The following is a 23,481-nucleotide window of genomic DNA, read 5'->3' on the forward strand; positions in this document are numbered from 1 at the left end:
GCGAGAGCGAGAGCGAGAGAGAAATATCCCAAAACAATGGCTTCGGTCAAATGGTTTTTTTCTTGTTCCCATTCAAGAGATCCAGAAGAATCAGTCCAGCGTTGATATGATATGGTGGCAAGTACTCAGTCTTTTTCTGACTAATACCTCTGACACATAGAGCTTCCAATTCCAAAGTTACCTCATGCACAGAGACTGCTGGAGCTTCTTCCCTGACATCATGTCCATATTCTAGCTGTAGGAAGAAGGAAGGGGAAGGAAGTCCTACGTATGTCTTTAAGGACACTTCCTAGAAGCACGACATGCTATTGCCACATACATCCCAAAACTCAGATGGCCACACCTAGTTGTAAAAGAGCCTTTTTTTCCCACTCAACCTGTGTATCCTGCTAAGAACTAAGATTCTGCTGCTATGGAAGAAGGGAAGAATGAGTATTAAGAGACAGACAGCAGTATGCCATGTTTGAGTGCTCTCGTGCCCAACTTAAAAATGGAAAAATTGAGTCATAAAAAGTTAAATGGACTTACTAAGAGCTCACAGCTGGTAGAGTCAAGATTGAATGACCAAAGCTAGGTCACTCAAACTTGAGAGCTCTCAAGCACTACTTTGAAGTGCTTCTACCTTAAAACAGTTATTTGATTTTATTCATCTCTTCTACTAAATTAGTCTGAAGAAAACATTTCTGAACTAAGTTGCTAGATTAATTTATTGAAACAATGGAATCCTTTATTTTTACCAAGCATTCTTGGCAAAGGGCACAGTACTGGTATCAACTTGTGCAATGAAGCCTTTACTTCTGCTGACCTTTTGGATAGGTGGATTCACAGAATTTAGTGACAGGTTTAGAAAATTGCCTGGTGGACAGATTAAAGTCTTATTTTCAATCTTCTACTTGTTTAGGATTGCAGCAGGTTTTAACTTCATTAAAATATGCTTTGCTGTTTTATTGATGGTTTAGATTTTCAACAAGGTAATAAAGGGACAAAGTTTTCAACAGGGTCAATAAGAAAAAATAAAAAGGAATGATTTACCGTAGGAAAAATCACAGTATGTCATGATTATTTTTCTTCTAAAAAATGTTCAAGGTAAATGACAGCACATCTTAGAATAAATCAGACTATGTTACGTCTAACATATTTGAAAAGTATTACATTTAGATGGTTAGGCTGTGATTCTTCAATATCTTACTTGTGTAACACATTAGGAACTAGGCTTCCCTTCCTTTCCCTTTCCTTCCTTTCATTTCACGAAGCTCAATTTGTTATTCTTTTCCTTAGGTTCATTTTTGTTTAGATTCTTCTTTCTTTCTAGCTCATCAGAGTTTTTAATCATTTTCATGCCTGACTAGCTCTTTGCCTTCTAGCACCAAGGGAGAAAATGAGAATATGAATAAAGAAATCAATAAAAAAAGTAAATACCATGCTTTATACATGTCAACTCAAGACTATTTTGCTTACAATTTTCAACATTTTTAAGAACTTCTGTAAGTTTATCCATACTTTTTAGGGGCCAGGCAGGGTGGTGTATGCCTGTAATCACAGCATTTTGGGAGGTTGAGGTGGGTGGATCACCTGAGGTCAGGAGTTCAAGACCAACCTGGCCAACGTGGTGAAACCCCATCTCTACTAAAACTACAAAAATTAATCAGATGTGGTGGCAGGTGCCTGTAATCCCAGCTGCTCGGGAAGCTGAGGGAGGAGAATCACTTGAACCTGGTGGAGGTTGCAGTGAGCCAAGATGTCACCATTGCACTCTAGCCTGGGTGACACAGCGAAACTCTGTCTCAAAAAAAAAAAAAAAAAAAAAAAACAAAAAACAACTTTTTAGAAAGGTAAGTAAGATAGGGCCGGGCTATGTCTTTATAATATAACAGTATAGAGCCGGGCGCGGTGGCTCAAGCCTGTAATCCCAGCACTTTGGGAGGCCGAGGCGGCTGGATCACGAGGTCGAGAGATCGAGACCATCCTGGTCAACATGGTGAAACCCCGTCTCTACTAAAAATACAAAAAATTAGCTGGGCATGGTGGCTCGTGCCTGTAATCCCAGCTACTCAGGAGGCTGAGGCAGGAGAATTGCCTGAACCCGGGAGGCGGAGGTTGCGGTGAGCCGAGATCGCGCCATTGCACTCCAGCCTGGGTAACAAGAGCGAAACTCCGTCTCAAAAAAAAAAACAAAAACAAAAACAAAAAAACAGTACAATAAGCATAATGTATTGCACATTTACTATGTAGATAGCACACATTCTTGTTTAATTCTTAAAACCTTTCTTTGTGGTAGAAGGTGATTTGTGATTAAGATAGGGCTGGGCACAGTGGCTCACGCCTGTAATCCCAGCACTTTGGGAGGCTGAGGTGGGCAGATCATGAAGTCAGGAGTTCGGGACCAGCCTGACCAACATGGTGAAACCTGTCTCTACTAAAAATTGCCAGGCACAATAGTGGGTACCTGTAATCCCAGCTACTTGGGAGGCTGAGGCAGGAGAATCGCTTGAACCTGGGAGGCAGAGGCTGCAGTGAACTGATATCATGCCACTGCCCTCCAGCTTGGGTGACAGAGTGAGACTCCATTTAAAAAAAAAACTGTAAAATTCAAAAACTGTGCATATTACAGCCTACAGCCTAGAGTTCAAAAGCTCAGACAGTGAAAACAGATGACATACTTATGTGTATACTTTGCCTGGGTAAATTCAGCTTTTCTTTTCTTTTTGATGGAGGCTTGCTGTGCCACCCAGGCTGGAGTGCAGCGGTGGGATCTCAGCTCACTGCAACCTCCGCTTCCTGGGTTCAAGTGATTCTCCTGTCTCAGCCTCAAGAGAAGCTGGGACTACAGGCTTATACCATGAGGTCCAACTAATTTTTTTTTTTTTTTTTTTTTGAGACAGAGTTTCGCTCTTGTTACCCAGGCTGGAGTGCAATGGCGCGATCTCGGCTCACCGCAACCTCCGCCTCCTGGGCTCAGGCAATTCTCCTGCCTCAGCCTCCTAAGTAGCTGAGATTACAGGCACGCGCCACCACGCCCAGCTAGTTTTTTGTATTTTTAGTAGAGACGGGGTTTCACTATGTTGATCAGGATGGTCTCGATCTCTCGACCTCGTGATCCACCCGCCTCGGCCTCCCAAAGTGCTGGAATTACAGGCTTGAGTCACCGCGCCCAGCCACTTTTTAAATATTTTTAGTAGAGACGAAGTTTCACCATATTGGTCAGGGTGGTCTTGAACTCCTGACCTCAGATGATCTGTCTGCCTTGGCCTCCCAAAGCACTGGGATTACAGGCATGAGCCACCACGCCTGGCCAATTCAACTTTTCTTAATCTCTTGGTGTTTCACTTTCTTCTAAAAATGATGAGAAGATGCTTACTCTGCCTGACGGTATGTTGAGTGCTTCATAAGAATTATTTATCTTTACAACAATGCTGTAGAGTAGGTACTGCTATTTATCTAAGTTGAAGTTGAGAAAGCTGTGCTAAAAAACTTAGGTAATTCACTTGACTAGTAAGCAGTAGTGCTGAAATAATTATAGTATTTAATTTATACATTTACCATGAGAATTAAATGAGAAAGATGTATGTAAGGATTTAAAAATACTGTTTTCTACACAAAGTAGATATTAATTTATAATTAATTTCAAGTGATTTTTTATTTATTTTTTAAAGACAGAGCTTTGCTCTGTCGCCCAGGCTGGTGTGTAATGGCTTGATCTTGGCTCACTGCATCCTTCATTTCCTGGGTTCAAGCAATTTTCTGGCTTCAGCCTCCTTAGTAGCTGGGATTGGAGGCATGTGCCACCACACCTGGCTAATTTTTGTATTTTTAGTAGAGACTGGGTTTCACCATGTTGGTCAAGGTGGTTTCCATCTCTCTTTTTTTTTTTTTTTTTTTTTTTTTTGAGACGGAGTTTCGCTCTCGTTACCCAGGCTGGAGTGCAATGGCGCGATCTCGGCTCACTGCAACCTCCGCCTCCTGGGCTCAGGCAATTCTCCTGCCTCAGCCTCCTGAGTAGCTGGGATTACAGGCACGCGCCACCATGCCCAGCTAGTTTTTTGTATTTTTAGTAGAGACGGGGTTTCAACATGTTGACCAGGATGGTCTCGATCTCTCGACCTCGTGATCCACCCGCCTCGGCCTCCCAAAGTGCTGGGATCACAGGCTTGAGCCACTGCGCCCGGCCCGGTTTCGATCTCTTGACCTCAGGTGATCCGCCCATTTCGGCCTCCTAAAATGTTGGATTACAGGTGTGAGCCACTGCTCCTGGCCTCAGGTGAATTCTTAAAAAGTAGCTTTGAGAATTTAAAATCATTGCCTGGGCATTTTTTAATTTTGCCAGAGTTTGTAGTTTACCTAGATATTTTGGATTATAGACCCCCAAATCTAATGTATTAGGAATTTTTTCTGAAATAGAGTTTATTATTCTACGATTTTGAATTCATCCCTCAGAATCAAAATTGAAAAATATTTTTACTATGTAATCTTCCTTATGCTTCTTACTGAGAAAATAACTCTCTAAATCTGAAGATGATGAAAAATGCACATTGAGTTTGTTACTACCTACTTGTAATAATGATAGTTTGTAATTGATACATTTATCATGAGAATTAAATTTAAAGAGAGTTTAAGTCCACATACTGTTTATGATGTTCTTGGCTGCAAGTAATTAAAAAAAAATCCCCTAGCAAGCAGATGCAGATTAAAAAAATTAAAAGTGATGAAACACTAAGGATACCTATTTTATTATATGGCAAGAGGTCTGGAGATAGTTCTGCACCTGGATTGACTCAGTCGTCATTAAGGACTCAAGTTCTTTCCCTCGCTCCACGCTCTAATTTTTTTCTTTCTCTTCTTTCTTTTCTTTCTTTCTTTCTTTCTTTTTTTTTTTTTTTTTGAGACAGTCTTGCTTTGTTGCCCAGGCTGGAGTACAGTGGTATGATCTTGGCTCACTGCAACCTCCACCTCCCAGGTTCAAGTGATTCTCCTGACTCAGCCTTCCAAGTAGCAGAGATTACAGGCATGTGCCATAGCTTCCTGTGCCACAGCTTCCAGCTAATTTTGTATTTTTATTAGAAACAGAATTTCACCATGTTGGCCAGGCTGGTCTAGAACTCCTGACCTCGTGATCCATCTGTGATCTTGGCTCACTGCAATCTCCACCTCCCAGGTTCAAGTGATTCTCCTGACTCAGCCTTCCAAGTAGCTGAGATTACAGGCATGTGCCACAGCTTCCATCTAATTTTTGTATTTTTATTAGAGACGGAATTTCACCATGTTGGCCAGGCTGGTCTAGAACTCCTGACCTCGTGATCCATCTGCCTCGGCCTTCCAAATTGCTGGGATCTTAGGCTTGAGCCACCGTGCCTGGCTGACCTAGAATCATTGAAGTCCCCACAGAATTAACTCCATTGGCCACAGTTGCCTCTCATACCTAGGCAAAAGTCATTCATTGTGCAAAGGGTATGAGACTACCTTTATTAGCCTAGACCAATTAAGATAGGCTTTTCTGAGACTGGAGAGGTGTCTGTCTTCTCTCAAACAACATGTTGAAGGATAAACAAATCTGAAATTTTGTGAGTATGAAAAAAGCAGTGTAAGGTAATGTTTGTACATTGTATTGTTTCAGAGAAATTATACTCAAACTAAAAATTCAACGTAAAATAAATACAACAACTTTACTACCCACAAGTTTTAGTATAATGCTTAGAATCTGATCAAATTTCCAGTCCCTCTATTCTTTCAGCAAACATTCTTAGACCACTCACTATACATTGGGCGTTGTTATCAGCACTAAAGCAGAGAACAAGACAGATAGGTATTTGTATAGGGAATCTTTTCAGCAGCAACTAACAGAACAGGAAATTAGAAGTAGCCAACGCTTAGGGACACTCAGTGCTTACCCTGAGAAATTTAGAGGGAGGCGATCCCTAGTCCAGCTCCTCTGAAATATAAGCAAGGGTCCAAGTTCTTCTCTGTGTCCTTAGCATGCTGCCTTTTGTCTTTATTCTTTTCACCTCATTGTTCCATAGCTGCCATAGTTCTAAATACCTCATCTACTTTCAAACCAGAAAGAAATGGAAAAGGACGCTTTTTCCTTATTCTTGTCCCTTTTGCAAAGATTTAAAAACTCCCAGAAGCCTCCTATGCAGATTGTCATGAAATCTCATTGGCAGGATTGTGCACCGCAGTAGTCTCTTCAAAAGCAAAGGAGTCTGGGAATGTAATTATCCAACAAAGTGTTATGGAGCCACACCCACTGCTCCCCCAAATAAAATGGGATTTTGTTTATAAGGGGAGACATTGATATTGGTTAATCAATTACAGTGTTTTCCGTTGTCCTCTTTTCCTGGAATTAATGGCCACTTCATGGAAAGATAATAATTAGGAGTAATTTTCATACTCTAGTCTTTGAAATTATGTATGAGGAATTTGTAGTAGTTCTTAATGTCGTTTTTGCACATTCAACTACAAAAGCTATTTGCAAGGCCCAGCATGGTGGCTCACCCCTGTAATCCTAACACTTTGGGAGGGCAAGGTGGGTAGATCACCTGAGGTCAGGAGTTCGAGACCAGCCTAGCCAACACAGTGAAACTCCGTCTCTACTAAAAATACAAAAATTAACCAGGTGTGGTGGCATATGCCTGTAGTCCCAGCTACTCGGGAGGCCGAGGCAGGAGAATTGCTTGAATCCAGGAGGTGGAGGTTGCAGTGAGCCGTGATTGCATCACTGCACTCCAGCTTGGGTGATAGAGCGAGACTCTGTCTCAAAAAAAAAAAAAAAAAAAAATTTGCTTCTTGGGGGAAAAGAATATGTTTTGCTTATTTCTGTATTCCTGACACTGAAGATGGTGCCTAACACATAATAGATGTTGAATGAAAGCTTGAAGAAGAGATTATCTTTGGGGGAGTAAAATGAGGGGAAAAAAATCTAAATATTAAATATTAAGGAGTTATGACTTGAAGTGTTTAAAAAACTAAAGAAAAAAAAGAAAGGTAGTCAAATGACAGATTAAGTGGCAACTAGAACTTAAGAGGGGTAATTTAACTTTTGTGTGTTTTTTTTCCTTCTCCCTGGGAAAGTACCTTTGGGATCATGTGGTTGGTTGTGCAAATCACTTGAGTCTACATTGCACAGAAGTGGGGCTAAAGTGCAGATGAGGTGGAACTCAGAAACAGCCTGTCCAAACAAGCATGATTTAGAGCAGTTGCCTCATACAGTAGACCACTTTTTTGGGACTGAAGGCAGCAATGACATGCTTTATGGCAGTCACAAGCTGCCTTTAGTATGTTAAATGAATGAATACAGGCAGCTCTTCTAGAAACTCAAGGGTTTGTTGTTTCTTTCTTTCTTTCTTTAAAAAATTCAAAAATAAACTTGCCCCAATATTAACTTTAATGGAAGCTTTATTAGATGGTTACATTTACAAATGTTCTACTTCATTTGTGATAGTCTTTAATTATAATGATCTAATACTTATGTTTTGAAAAGTTGGTGAAACTTTCCCTAAGAGCAGGGCCTTGTGTTCTACCTCCATACAAGGCACTATCGGTTTGGGAGGGAGGGCAAAACACTGTGCTAAACTGGGCCCCATACCAGGTCTGCCACTAACCCTGGGCCATGGCCAAGTCAGCTAACTGCTCTTCTGTTTGGTTTCTGCATCTGTAAAACAGAGGCAAGTGTGAAGACAATCTCTTAATGATTTCTCCAGCTCTAAAATTTTACAGTGATAGCACATTAAATGCCTGTTTATAGGACCTGAAACTGGTTAAGGGTTAATATTTACTCTATCAGCTAGGTTTGTCACTTCATCCTTTAAAATGAAATTTTCATCTTACCCATTTTTATCTCATACATTTAAGAAACTAAGGCAGCTATAAAATAAAAAAAAAAAAAAAAAAAAAGAAACTATGGCAGCTATGTAAAGTAATATAAAAATTAAAAGGTATAATTAATATTTGATATATATTTATTTTAATGTCTATTTCTACAAATATACAACATGCATATACCTAATACTGCATAGAGAGCTTTGTATCCTTGATTTCACTGAATTTTGTATTGTGAGCATTTTCCCATCTTACTAAACAATTCTTAAAAAATAGTATTTTTGGACAGGCACAGTGGCTTACATCTGTAATCCCAGCACTTTGAGAGGCCAAAGCAGGCAGATCATCTGAGGTCAGGAGTTTGAGACTATCTTGGTCAACGTGGTGAAACCCTGTCTCTACTAAAAATACAAAAATTATCCGGGCGTGGTGGTACCTGCCTGTAATCCCAGCTACTCAGGAGGCTGAGGCTCAAGAATCACTTGAACCCAAGAGGAGGAGGTTGCAGTGAGCTGAGATCATGCCACTGTACTCCACCCTGGGCAACAGAGTGGGACTCTGTCTCAAAAAAAAAAAAAAAAAATTCCTTTATTATAAAATTTTATATTGTTAAATATAGCAAAATGCAAAAAAAACTATATAAGTAATTATTATAAGGTAAACATCTAAAACTGTCACTTCACTCAGCCACCCCAGAAATACTCATTTCTTTTTTTTTTTTTTTTTTTTTTTTTTTTGAGACGGAGTTTCACTCTTGTTACCCAGGCTGGAGTGCAATGGCGCGATCTCGGCTCACCGCAACCTCCGCCTCCTGGGCTCAGGCAATTCTCCTGCCTCAGCCTCCTAAGTAGCTGGGATTACAGGCATGCGCCACCACGCCCAGCTAGTTTTTTTGTTTTTTGTTTTTTGTTTTTTTTTTTTTTTGAGACGGAGTTTCGCTCTTGTTACCCAGGCTGGAGTGCAATGGCGCGATCTCGGCTCACCGCAACCTCCGCCTCCTGGGTTCAGGCAATTCTCCTGCCTCAGCCTCCTGAGTAGCTGGGATTACAGGCACGCACCACCATGCCCAGCTATTTTTTTTGTATTTTTAGTAGAGACGGGGTTTCACCATGTTGACCAAGATGGTCTCGATCTCTTGACCTTGTGATCCACCCGCCTCGGCCTCCCAAAGTGCTGGGATTACAGGCTTGAGCCACCGCGCCCGGCCGTTTTTTTGTAGTTTTAGTAGAGACGAGGTTTCACCATGTTGACCAGGATGGTCTCGATCTTTCGACCTCGTGATCCACCCGCCTCGGCCTTCCAAAGTGCTGGGATTACAGGCTTGAGCCACCGCGCCCGGCCTCAACCAGGCTGATCTTGAACTCCTGAGCTCAGGCAATTCTCCAGCCTTGGCCTCCCAAAGTGCTAGGATTGCAAGCGTGAGCCACCACACCCAGCCATCTTTGTTTTGTTTTTGGAGCCCAGGCTGGAGTGCAATGGCACAATCTTGGCTCACCGCAACCTCCACCTCCCAGGTTCAAGTGATTCTCCTGCCTCAGCCTCCCAAGTAATTGGCATTATAGGCATGTGCCATCATGCCTGCCTAATTTTTTTGTATTTTCGGTAGAGATGGGATTTTTGTCTTGTTGGTCAGGCTGGTCTCAAATTCCTGACCTCAGATGACCCACCTGCCTTGGCCTCCCAAAGTGCTGGGATTACAGGCATGAGCCACTGTTCCCAGCCAGAAATACTCTTATAACATAACCATCTTCGTCCCTGCTGAAGTGAATCGCCCTAATAACTTTTAATCACTTACTTTTCTTTGTATTGTTGCTACCCAGTGTGCATACCTGAACATTATTATTTAGTGTTTCCTAAGAATATGTTTAATGGATGTTTATTATTCTATTGTATAAAGATACATAAATTCATACAAGTATAACTTTTTAGGGTTCTTTTGGTGGTTTAAAAAGTTTTTATTTATTGAACAAGTATCTGTTTACATAATGCAAATTTTTAAATGTTCAAAAACCAAGACAGTCAAAAGTCTTCCTACCATTAGCCTGTCCTCTAGCCATCTGGCTCTCTCTATAACCAGTTTCTAGGAAGTTGTTTTTAAGGAAAATGAGCCTGAAAATGGTACTGATATTTTTCAGCTTTAATGTCCTAAACTAACCTCCTAAGTAGATACAAAAATGTAATTCTTAGAAAAGCATTCCGAACATTGATTTTTCTTTTATATGAAGTTGGCATAATTTCTGGAGTATGATATGTGATTTCACCCTTGAACTAGTTAAATGTTTAACATTGAACAGTTAGCACAAATTGGTTGTGAAATAACCAAAGAAGGAAGATTAGGATCCAACTAGACATAAATAGCGTGGTGGTATTTTACTTTGCTTAACTATGAGCTGAGAGACCCCAGTTAATTTTTTTGTATCTTGGGCACGATGGAAAACTCAACAGTTTCTTATGTTTTTGTTCCAGCAGATCACTAATGTCATGAAGATAACATACGTTATGCAAAAATGCGTAATTCAGTTTGCAGTAATGGCAGAACTACAATTAACTTGCTTGAGCAGTATACCATTTTTATGAATTAGGGTTCTTTGGCCATAAGAAACAAAAACAGGCTCTGCTTAATCTAAATAAAGGGAATTTACTGGAGAATTCAGGTATTCATTGTTTGGCATAAAGGCTGAAGAAACAGGCTTGGAACTGAACAAAGCCAATACAACTTAGGAGGTCCAGGAACTGCTGATGACAAGAATGGTCCCATATGAAAACTGGCTTTGGGTATTTTACCAAATTCTAATAGAAACTATGTTCCTGATCACGGAACACCAGGTGACTATGCAACTAGATCTACTGAGCAGGATATTATCAGATACAGTGAGTGAAATAAAACATTTGTATCCAGCCTGACCACATTCAAAAAGCATGAATGAATTATATGCACATGTCTCTCAAACTTTCAGGTCACCTGTATCTGTTGCACCAATAACCCTCCCTTAACTTACACTTAGACCTCATGAAGGGAGGGGAGTAAGTGGCCCCCTCTGACTAAGTGATGAAATAAGAAATAACTTGGCCCAGTTTACACATGAATTCTTGCAGTACATTAGCAATAGTGGGAAGTAAACTGCCACCACATTATAACTCCACACAAGGATGGAGGGAAGGTCGTGAAATGAAATCCTCCCTCTAGGCAGGCAGTGTTACGAGTAGTGCAAATGGTCATTCACTTGGTATGGAGAGAGAAATGTACTTTGTGTAGATATATGGGGATTATGGGGAAGGTGGGAATGCCTTGGCTGTCTTTTCAGGGGTAAGGTATCCTCATATTGACTCTCACATCTACCCTTCCTCACTCTTCTACTCCCTCACTCCTGCTTCTCTGAGATTGCAGGGATACTAGTAAGGTAGTGTCACGTAAACTTTTGTCTCAGGCTCTGTTTTGAGGGAAATCAACTTGTCTGAGACGTTCAGTGAGAATCTGTGAGCAAATTAGACTCCCTGATCACATTACACATGCTCTACTAGAGAAATGATATATGTTCAGTGGTAGTTCAAGTTGTTTTTATGATCATTTTTCTTATTTTGGAAAGAAAATGAAGAGAACCTTGTTCAAATTATTTTTGATAACTTTCAGGTATATCCTTTCTCTTAAAGTCTTTCTACTAGGTTAACCATTTATAAAATAACTGGGTTAGCCTCATGACTAAAACACAGAAAGCAATGGCAACAAAAGTCAAAATAGACAAATGAGATCTAATTAAACTTAAGAGCTTCCGTACAGCAAAAGAAACAGTTATTAGAGTTAACTGGCAACCAACAGAATGGGAAAAAATTTTTGCAATCTACCCATCTGACAAAGGGCTAATACCCAGACTCTACAAAGAACTAAAACAAATTTACAAAAAAAAAAAAAAAACAAAAAAACAAACAACCCCATCAAAAAGTGGGCAAAGGATATGAACAGACACTTTCCAAAAGAAGACATTTATGTGGCCAACAAACATACGAAAAAATGCTCATCATCACTGGTCGTTAGAGAAATGCAACTCAAAACCACATTGAAATACCATCTTATGCCAATTAGAATGGCAATCATTAAAAAATCTGTAGACAACAGATGCTGGAGAGGATATGAAGAAATAGAAAAGCTTTTACACTGTTGGTGAGAGTGTAAATTAGTTCAACCATTGTGGAGGATAGTGTGGTGATTCTTCAAGGATCTAGAAATAGAAATACCATTTGATCCAGCAATCCCATTACCCAAAGGATTATAAATTGTTCTATTATAAAGACACATGCACACGTATGTTCATTGAGGCACTGTGTACAATATTAAAGACCAACCCAAATGCCCATCAATGATAGACTGGATAAAGAAAATGTGGCACATATACACCATGGAATACTATGCAGCCATAAAAAAGATGAGTTCATGTCCTTTGAAGGAAAATGGATGAATCTGGAAACTATCATTCTCAGCAAACTGACACAAGAACAGAAAACCACAGACCACATGTTCTCACTCATAAGTGGGTGCTAAACAATGAGAACACATGGACACAGGAAGGTGAACATCACACACTGGGGTCTGTTCAGGGAGGGCTAGGGGAGGCATAGAAGAGGGAAGGGAGATTGGGGAGGGATAACAGGAGAAATACCTAATGTAGGTGATAAGGGGATGGAGGCAGCAAACTACCATGGCATGTGTATACCTATGTAACAATCCTGCAAGATCTACACATGTACCCCAGAACTTAAAGTATAATAAAATAAAATAAAACAAAATAAAATAAACTGGGTTAGCAATCAAAGACAGAAACTTGTTTGTGAACAGACTGAATAAGGAATTTCTGTCATCAACAAAACAAGAAGACGCTATCTCATCTCCTTTCCTTGAGAAAAATCAGTATGTAATCAAAAGTTTTATTTTCTTTAAAACTGTCCAAAAGGTTGAATTTGACTTTTTCTCAATACTGTCGACTCTGTCAAAAACCTAAGCAAAGAATGTAAATAACTTTCCAAGTATTTCTTTCACTCTAAACAACTGGAAACTGTACCCCTCAGTTTAGCATTTGGCACATCTCCTTTTAAGGACTTCCAAGATATCCTGTGTCCCACTACAAATAACCAATGGCAGAATTTCTTTCTTTTGTTTTTTTGTTTTTGAGATAGACTTTCGCTCTGTCGTGTTCTGGGCTCATTGTAACCTCCACCTCCTGGGTTCAAGCGATTTTCCTGCCTCAGCCTCCCGAGTATCTGGGACTACGGGTGTGTGCCAACACACATGGCTAATTTTTGTATGTTTAGTAGAGATGGCATCTCACCATGTTTACCAGACTGCTCTTGAATTCCTGACCTCAAGATGATCCACCCAAATTGGCTTCCCAAAGTGCTGGGATTACAGGTGTGAGCCACCACAGCTAGTCTTACTTTAGAATTTCTTAACTAGAGATGAGGAAAAACATATCATTCCTCGATCTCATGTTATAATGCTTGATAGAAAATGGGGGTGGATGATGAGCTATCAATTATGTTTAAAAAAAAAAAAAAAAGCAAGTTACCAACAGGAATGAGGAAGCAGAGGGATCAAAATGTGGGATGAGGTGGGCTTTCCGGATAGTATAGGACAATAAGGAAAAAAGGAATGCCATGGTCATGGTGATGACTTCACCAGTTCTGGGCGTAGATGAGAAATGAAGCATATCTGATCTAATAATTTTAGGTGACACCATCCATGCCTTTCACTATGACTCAAAAGAATGTGTGACAAACCACTTTCTCACCAAGCTAGCTGATTGTGTTGCCACTCAGAATTGGGGAGAAAATTCTTAAAGAGCCACTCAGAGTTTTTCACTACTCTGAACTCTCAGCTTGAATAAAATCCACTTAGCCCTTTCTGTATTTCACTGACTGAAATTATCAAACATTGATAAGGAGCTTCTCGGGTTTACAGAATGGCCATAAAAAATGATTTTCGGCCAGGCATGGTGGCTCATGCCTGTAATCCCAACATTTTGGAAGGCTGAGGAGGGTGGATCACGAGGTCAGGAGTTTGAGACCAGCCTGGCCAACATACTGAAACCCCATCTCTACTAAAAATAGAACTAGACTCTCTTTCTGTTGTCTGTATCTATAGAACTCTGACTCATCCAGAACCACTGGGCCTGGTCTTCCTCTCATTTTTTCCTTTTAAAAGAAACAAATGTCTCACAGATTTGAAATAACCTGTTAGCCAGGTGCAGTGGCTCATGCCTCTAATCTCAGCACTTTGGGGGGCTGAGATGGACCAGATCACTTGGGGTCAGTAGTTCGAGACCAGCCTGGCCAATACGGCGAAATCCTGTCTCTACTGAATATACAAAAATTAGCCAGGCATGGTGGCACACGCCTGAAATCCTAGTTACTCGGTAGGCTGAGGCAGGAGAATCACTTGAGCCCGGGAGGCAGAAGTTGCATTGAGCTGAGATTACATCACAGCGTTCCAGCCTGGGTGACAGAATGAGACTCTGTGCCCGCCCCCCTAAATTAATTAATTAAAAATAAAAATAGGCCAGGCACAGTGGCTCACACCTGTAATCCCAGCACTTTGGGAGGCTGAGGTGGGTGGATCATGAGGTCAGGAGATCATGACCATTCTGGCCAACATAGTGAAACCCTATCTTAAAAAAAAAAAGAAAAATATATTTTATTAAAGAAATGATAAAATAAAATAACCTGTCAGAGGTCTCTCAGACACAAAACAGAGAAGCAAGGATTGTCACCCCAGCTGTCCACTTCTTAAGCCAGTGCTCTTGACCATTGCCTTCTTTGGAACAGGGATGGCTACTCTATGAGATTACAATCTTTTTTTTTTTTTTTTTCATTATAATTCTCCTTTATATCCTCAAGTTTTCAGTAAGTTCTGTTAAATGCTGTACCTTGGCTTTAGCTCTGCTTTGTGAGTTAAGGGAGGGGCCTCTGTTAACACTTACGAGAGAAATTTGGGCAGACAATACTGGCCAGCTTATTAAAATTGAGCTGCAGGGATTGGAGCAGGATGGCTGCCTGAGGAGATGATAACAGCAGTGTGCACTTGAGGAATATGCCTCTTTCAGAGAGGGATGTCTAAGAACTTGAAGACCACTCAGAAAAGTATGGAATTATGGAAACTTGAGTTATCATTACCTGGATTATCAATAAGGAGCTCAGAAGGCTGGGGAATTTGGACATATGGTTGCATGAGTCTCTGACATTTGGTTTCTACTAGACTTAGTGTAAATTGGACATATAGACCTAACCAAATCCCACCTTGCTGCTAATTCCAAATACAACCTTGCACTCTGTTCATCTCTTGGCTCAAGAGGGGTTGGATTGCTCAGGCTGCATAGAGCCTAAAGGTGTCCTAGCAGTAGAAAGCTTTTAATGACATAAAGGACATTATCAGGTGTTTCATAGGTGATGTACAGAGAAAAACCCATACTTGGAGACTGTGCCGAACTGGAAATTGCAGCTGCAGTTATGAAGATTTTTATGTACCTGAAGCAAAAAAGAACTCTCTCTTACTCAAATGCTACAAAAAAAGAGATTTTCTTCTCTATTATCCAGAGAATCTACTGTAAGGAAATAAAAGGGATTAAAAAAACTCTTAAAGCCTCACCCATAGCAACCGGACAGCTTTTCAGGAATCTAGTATTATATAATTAAATAGTTAAAATTTGAGCAGTTACTATTTCCCAGGTATGATTTATTTATCACAATCTATGAATTAGGAATTACTCTTCCCATTTTACAGAGCAGAGCACAGTGTTTCTTATCTGAGGTAACACAGCTGCTCAGTAGTAGAACTAGGAGAGCTGGCACAGAACCCACTGATGCACTATACTTTTTCTTGCACTATGTTTGGCTTTTATGCAAATTTCCAGGGTTCTCTTCCAATGGGAGGCCATGTATGCTCACACAATAATGTGCAAATTATTAGGTTTGGTATACTACCATCATCAGGTTTGCTTTCTACATCTCTTTGGTTACCCTACAGTCTTCCCTGTATTAATCAACCCAATATCACTTTTCATTCTTGGGAAGAGTTTCCCATAAAGTTCCTCAATTAATTCCTGTTCTCTTTTATTTCCAACCCACGTGAACTCTTGTAAATGAGCAGTTGTCTCACAGACAGAACAACGGAACAGGGAGGAATCCCATTAAAACATTGCTTCACTGTCCTGCCCATGTTCAAGCAATGTGTCCACTATCCTTGCTAAGATGAGAAGCTTTGGGGTTTTGGGTTTCTGTCATGACTACAGCAAGCCTTAACTGACTGCCTACTACTTGCCAGACATTTTGTAGGTGAAGATCACAGATCAAAACTGATCCCAGATGCTGCTTTCATAAAGCTTATGTTCCAATGGGAGCAAATAGAAAATGGAATGTAGAGATGAGCTCTCACATGAGTGCTCTGTTGCAAATGACAATAGGATGAGATGATAGGGAATAATGGATTGGGGCAGGCTGCTCTGACTGTTTTTTTAAAAAAAAAAAAAACAGAAATCTGCCTTACAAGAAAGAGCCAGAAAATCAGGCTTCAACCTGTTTGTACATCTGATTAAGTGAGAGACTTCTGGCAAGTCCTTAAAACTTTTAATCTGTTTTTTCTTCTCCATGACAAATATATAGAACTGTGAAGAACAAGGAAATAACTTCTCAGATAACTTTGTATGTGGGAAGAGAATTACCTATGCTAGGTCAGCCATTGAACATAGGATTTATGTCAGCTATATCATTACCCATAATTCCCATAAAATATAAAGGGCTATAGATGGATTGTTATCATTAACCTCTCCCCAGGCCCATTTTTTGTAGTCCTCCTTTCCTAAAATGACTCCTGTGGCCACTTAAGCTGAATATGGAAAAAATAGCACAACTATTTATTTTCCTTCTATGCCTTTCCTATTCCAATTTTCTCTTAGTGTTGGGGAATGTTATAACTTTCTAACATTTTATTTTATTTTTAATTTTATTATATTGTATTTTATTTTATGTGAGACAGAGTCCTGCTCTATCACCCAGGCTGGAGTGCAGTGGCACAATCTCAGCTCACTGCAACCTCCACCTCCTGGATTCAAGTGATTCTCCTGTCTCAGCCTCCCAAGTAGCTAGGATTACAGGTGCCTGTCACCAAGCCTGGCTAATTTTTGTATTTTCAGTAGAGATGGGATTTTATCACATTGGCCAGGCTGGTCTCGAACTCCTGGCCTCAGGTGATCTGCCTGCCTTGGCCTCCCAAAGTGCCAGGATTGCAGGAATGAGCTACTTAACCCGACCCTTTCTAACTTTTCTTTTTTTTTTTTTTTTTGAGATGGAGTCCTGCTCTCTCCTCCAAGCTGGAGTGCAGTGGCATGATCTCAGCTCACTGAAACCTCTCCCCCTCTGGGTTCAAGTGATTCTCCGGCCTCAGTTCCTGAGTAGCTGGGATTACAGTTGCCTGCCACCATGCCCGGCTAATGTTTGTATTTTTAGTAAAGTTGGAGTTTCACCATCTTGGCCAGGCTGGTCTTGAACTCCTGACTTCTTGACCCACCTGCCTCGGCCTCCCAAAGTGCTGGGATTACAGGCATGAGCAACCTCGACTGGCCCCTTTTTAATATTTTAATCATGCCTGTAATCACACCACTTTGGGAGGCTGAGGCCTGGCTTGAGGCCAGGAGTTTCAGACCAGCCTGTGCAACATAATGATACCCCATCTCTGCAAAAAAGTTTTAAAAATATTAGCCAGCTGGTGTGATGTGCACCTACCTGTAGTCCCAGTTACTTTGGAGGCTGAGGCAGGAGGATTGCTTGAGTGAGATCCTATCACTAAAAAATAAAAATTAAATAAGATTTCAGTCAAGGATTTTTACTGTGATCTTCAAATCTTTGTTCTCTTTCACTCTTAACATCCATGTGGATGTTCAGACTATCTTCGGATCCTATACAGGCAAGGGCAGAACAAAACTGCATGAACTCTTGACACACCACTTCCAGGCTGCGTGATGTTAAATTATTTATTTAATTTGTGTTTCATCTATAAAGTAGGGATGATAGTAGTACCTGCCTCATAGGATTGTTGTAAAGAGTAGGCTGGGCATGGTGACTCATGCCTGTAATCCCAGGACTTTGGGAGGATGGCTGAGCTGAGAAGTTCAAGGTTATAGAAAGCTGTAATTGCATCACTGCTCTGTCTCAAAAAAAAAAAAAAAAAAAAAAGCAGCAGCAAATGGTTTAATGCCTCTAAAGTTACTTCAAATAATAAACACTTTATAACTGTTGCCTTTTTATAACCCACTTCCTGAATCTATTTCTTTTTTTATTTATTTTTATTTTATCCAGGTCTTTGCTATCTCACTTAAGCTATTGCCACTTCCTTGTGTATAGCAATGCCACACGGCTATATGCAACCTTGTCTTAATTGCTATAATTCCGTCATTCATGCACTCCACAAATACTTATAAAGCACTACGTATGTGTCATTGTACTAGCAGCTATGGCGAATTTTCAAAATAGAATATATAGTCTCTGCCATAAGTAAGGTCAGAATCTAACTGAGGAAGGAATTAATATATATGGAAAATGCTACACAACAATATGGGTTAAATAGCCTTATAAATGAATATAAGAGGGCTCGATGCTGTGGCATATGCCTGTAATCCCAGCACTTTGGGAGGCTGGGGTGGGAGAATCACCTGAGGTCAGGAGTTCGAGACCAGCCTGGCCAACATGTGAAACCCCGTCTTTACTAAAAATAAAAAAATTAACCTGGTATGGTGGCAGGCGCCTGTAATCTCAGCTACTCGGGAGGTTGAGGCAGGAGAATTGCTTGAACCCAGGAGGCAGAGGTTTCCCTAAGCAGAGATCACACCACTGCACTCCAGCCTCAGTGACAGAGCCAGACTTTGTCTCAGAAAAAAAAAATATTAAATTAATTAATACAAGAGGAATCTAAGACATTACATGTGAGTGTTCCATTTACAAACATACATGTCATCATTTATTGCTGTAAGAATTAGTATGCATTTTCCCCCAGGCTTATGTAGTATTTATTAAATTTTCTCTTGATCCTTATACTAACCTTCTCATTAGATTTAAGTATCTTTGAGGCCAGGTGTGGTGGCTCACGCCTATAATCCCAGCACTTTGGAAGGCCAAGGCAGGCAGATAGCTTGAGGCCAGGAGTTCAAGACCAGCCTGGTCAACATGGTAAAACCCCGTCTCCACTAAAAATACAAAAATTAGCCAGGCATGGTGGTGCATGCCTGTAATCCCAGCTATTGGGGAGGCTGAGGCAGGAGAATTCCTTGAACCTGGGAGGCAGAGGTTGCAGTGAGCCAAGATTGCACCACTGCACTCCAGCCTGGGCTATAGAGTGAGACTCTATCTCACAAAAAAAAAAGATGTTAAGTATCCTTGAGAGGAGGAGCTAGATCTATAGTAGAGTGTTAGTACATAGGCTCTCAGGGCAGAAGGATCTCTTCCCTGCTACTTGCTAACTGCGAGAGGGAAAGTTGCTCAGCTTCTCTAAGCCTCATTTCTTCATCCAGAAAATGAGGATAAAATAATACTTTTTTGGGTTAATGTAGGATTGAATAATATAATTCATGTGAACCCTTAATGTAAAATTTGGCATTCGTAAGTGCTCAATAAACATAAATTATAAAAATAATTTTGTTTTATGGAACTTTTGGTATGTGAAAAAATCTATAATTTATAGGGTATCTATAACAGTGCTTTGTAAATAGTGACAGTAAATTAAACATATTATTATATAGGTTAATAGGCAATAAAAACTTTCTATCCTCACTCTTGAAAGCATAAAATGCATGGTGTTTTAATATTTACTAAAGCAAGACATTAAAACTTATAAATATAGGAATTAACACTGAAAACAGTAGCCCATGTCTTTCCAGCAAGTATCTTGTTTAGAATATTTTTCTACTGATACTATCTAATTTAGTTGAATGTCAAGTATTTGTCATCACACTCTAATTGAAATAATAAAGCTTTGAATCTACAGAATGTAAAAAGACAAGAGAGATATAGCAGGGTAAAAGTTTCGCCCATAGCACACCTTTTCCTTAGAAACAGAACAGCTGGGTTCAGTGGTGCATGGGGAGGATTATTTGAGCCTAGGAGTTTGAATCCAGCCTTGGCAACAGAACAAATCCTTGTCTCTAAAAGAATAAAAAGAAGTAGAACAGAGTGATTTAAAATTTTCAAATGCTATTCTATTCTTTAGAAATTAGATAACGTGCCTTTTAGTAATTGGTACAATGCCAATTCTCAAAGACCTTCAAATATGTATCTGTAATTAAAATCAGAAATTTGAACCACAGAGTTACGAGACACATATTCTTGACATGTTCCATTATTTCTCTTTATTTCTTTGACATTCTTACTCCTCTATTGCATATATGTGTGTATATATATATATATATTATATTACATATAATGTGTGTGTATTCTGCTTATATATTTCATATTGAGACAGTGAACACATAGGACTTGTAATGGTAAGTTGCTATCGGCTGCTGCTTTGGGGTAAATATGGGAATCCAAAGAGCAATAGAAATGATTTCTTATGGCTAGGTGTGCTGGCTCGTGCCTATAATCCCAGCACTTTAGGAGCACTTTAGGTGGGCAGATCACCTGAGGTCAGGACGAGACCAGCCTGGCCAACGTGTTAAAATCCTGTCTCTACTAAAAATACAAAAATTAGCCAGGCATGGCAGCACCTGCCTGTAATCCCAGCTACTCCAGAGGCTGAAGCTGGAGAATGGCTTGAACCTGGGAGGCAGAGGTTGCAGTGAGCTGAGATCAAGCCACTGCACTCCAGCCTGGGTGACAGAACAAGACTCTGTATACAAAAAAAAAAAAAAAAAAAAAAAAAAAAAAAAAAAAGGCCAGGCGCGGTGGTTCATGCCTGTAATCCCAGCACTTTGGGAGGCTGAGACAGGTGGATCACGAGGTCAGGATTTCAAGACCAGCCTGGCTAAGATGGTAAAACCCCGACTTTACTAAAAATACAAAAATTAGCCAGGTGTGGTGGTGGATGCCTGTAATTCCAGCTACTTGGGAGGCTGAGGTAGAAGAATTGCTTGAACTTAGGGGGCAGAGGTTGCAGTGAGCCGGGATTCTGTGACTGCACTGTAGCCTGGGTGACAGAGCAAGACTCCATCTGAGAAAAAAAAAAAAAAATTCTTTTTTCCTGTTCCAAGGGCACCTGAGAGATAATGATCAACCTCTTTGATTGTTGAAAATTGAATCTACTTTTGAAAAGCAATTTTGGTTTTATAAAGTCATAGTTTATAATCCTTCAGAAGTCATTTTCAGGGGATGCTTGAGGATGAATCATCAAAGAACTGACACCTCAATCACAGCGTGATCATTCATGGGGCTGAGAAGTGTCAGACAAATAGGCTCATGATTTGGCTTTACATAAACAGGCCAGGAAGAGATGGGCTGAAGAGCCTATAGTCATCGTACTAACAAGGTCAAGGGAGAAATATCTCCTCTCCAAGCAGGTGTTGCTTCTGTCAGCAAGAGAGACCCAAGATCTGATGTACACAATAATTCGTGTTTCCTAGGATGGCCTAAAGGTTTCCAAACCTGAACTAAATTTTAGAAATCAAATTTTTGGACTGAAAATCTGGACAGTCCCGCTGAGATGCCAATCCCAAAGTGCTGGAGTTGAAATCTAAGAAACATTTCTTCTAATGCTACCTGAAGAGTTTGGGAAAAGGGGAAGAAAATGGGCTTTTGTCATTCATAAGCTGAGTCAGACAGCTGATGACATTTCATTAAATTTTGTTCATAATCTGTGTTCTGCAAACTCATTGGTTTTTACACCTTTGCATTTCCTTTACTTTCTTGTAGTTTTATAATGAAAGCACATTTTATTTCACTTTAAACCCACACAGGGTCTTTGCGACCTCATTCTCCTAGCAGATAGGGTCATTCCTGTTGAAGCAACTAACCAAAGCAGACATTCAGGAAAAAATAATATGATGACAAATATTTTGTCTTATCAGACCTGGAAGGGTTGAGGAAGAGGTTTGGGGAGAGGACAGAGGGGACAATAAGACATTGGAGAAATGTTAATAAAGAGTGCCACTGGTGCTCACATCTATAAACATAACCCAAAGCAGAATAGTCTGCAAAATGTGAAGTTCAAAACCAAATCAGCTCGTCAGGCAAAACTGACATTTCTTTCTCAGCATTATGAGACAGAATCCTGTATGCCATATAACTTTGAATATCTTTAAAAGTGCAATCATTTCTCAAAAGTACTCAGCCTGAAGTGTGATTTTAAAGTTGGATTCACACATAAAAATTAAGCCATTACACCTGTGTGTTTACTGAACTTTATATAGATGTGTATTTACTGGGCAACCACTGATAGTGTCTTCCTTGAGTACATGCTGTTCTGTGCCTGGAAAAGGTTTGCTGTCTTTGTGTGGTTGCCTCAAATGCCAAGGCTGCTGCTGCAATTCCTTTTACCTCAGCAGGGCTGTGTGCACACCCACTACCCTTAATAAAGAAGTGAGGTCTTAGGAAACAGAGTTAAGACAGAAAAGTGCCCTTTTATGCACGAACGCTGTCAGAACTATGCCTTGATGTTTAACTCACTCACAGCTTTAAACATGTAACAACAGTTAGTCGCACAAGTGTTGCAAAGTCACTGTATAATTACAGATGTTTTCAAAGGAATTAGCATGTAGTTACTATGAACAACATGTCCTATTTTGTGGAAACTATGCAATTAACTTGTCCTAGACTAATAAAGGTAGCATAAGCTCATATAATGCTGCAGGAAGGACAGGATGGCTGGCAACACATTTATTGAGATCACTTTGAACTTATTGGCCTCCTTCTACTCAGTGCATAGATAGGTGGGTCCTGATTTAAGGAAGTTATGCACATGTCTGTATTTATAAAACAGATATTTTAGGAAGTTTGGACATAATTGGTTCGCGGAAAGAAGGTAAAGTAGAATGAAGAAGAAGGAAAAAGTTGTGAAAATGATGCTTGTATCATTAGATACAAATTTGAAGTAGAAACAGAATGACAGTAAAACATATGTGAATTTATACTGTGAGTCCACACCAGCACATATACTTGCTGAAATTCAGTTTACAGGCAATTTATCAGAAACTCATCTATTATTATTAGAAAGACATCCCTGTACCATACCCAGGAAATTATTGATTATTCATGATATGTTAAAAGACTCTTCAATCTTCTGCAGCTTCTGCTCATTCATATTTCATTATAACTGGCCTAAATGTGATTGAAAAAGAGGAACAATTCTCTAGTTTGTTTTTCCATGGAGGGTTTGTGAGGATTCTGAAGGAATTTACTGATCACCTTTGGATCTCCTTTAGAATTCAGCTTTGGTGTGTTTTGAGGAAAAGACCTAGGGTCGCCCAGCTTAGGTAGGAACTGCTACAACTGGAGGGCTGACCTTATAAGTGCCCAGCCATGAAGTGGTTCTGGAAGATTTGGGGTCTTGGTGACCTCTCAGCTTTCAGTCAGGGGTACACTATCAGCATGTTCACCAAAGAAAAGAGAAAGGTTCTGGTTAACCCTGGGAAAGGGCCAGATAGTTGGTAAAACATTAATTCTGAATGTGTCCGTGAGAGTAGTTTCAGAATAGCTTAGTGTTAG

Source organism: Saimiri boliviensis, chromosome 4 (assembly GCF_048565385.1).
Source record: "Saimiri boliviensis isolate mSaiBol1 chromosome 4, mSaiBol1.pri, whole genome shotgun sequence".
NCBI classification, from domain to species: domain Eukaryota; kingdom Metazoa; phylum Chordata; class Mammalia; order Primates; family Cebidae; genus Saimiri; species Saimiri boliviensis.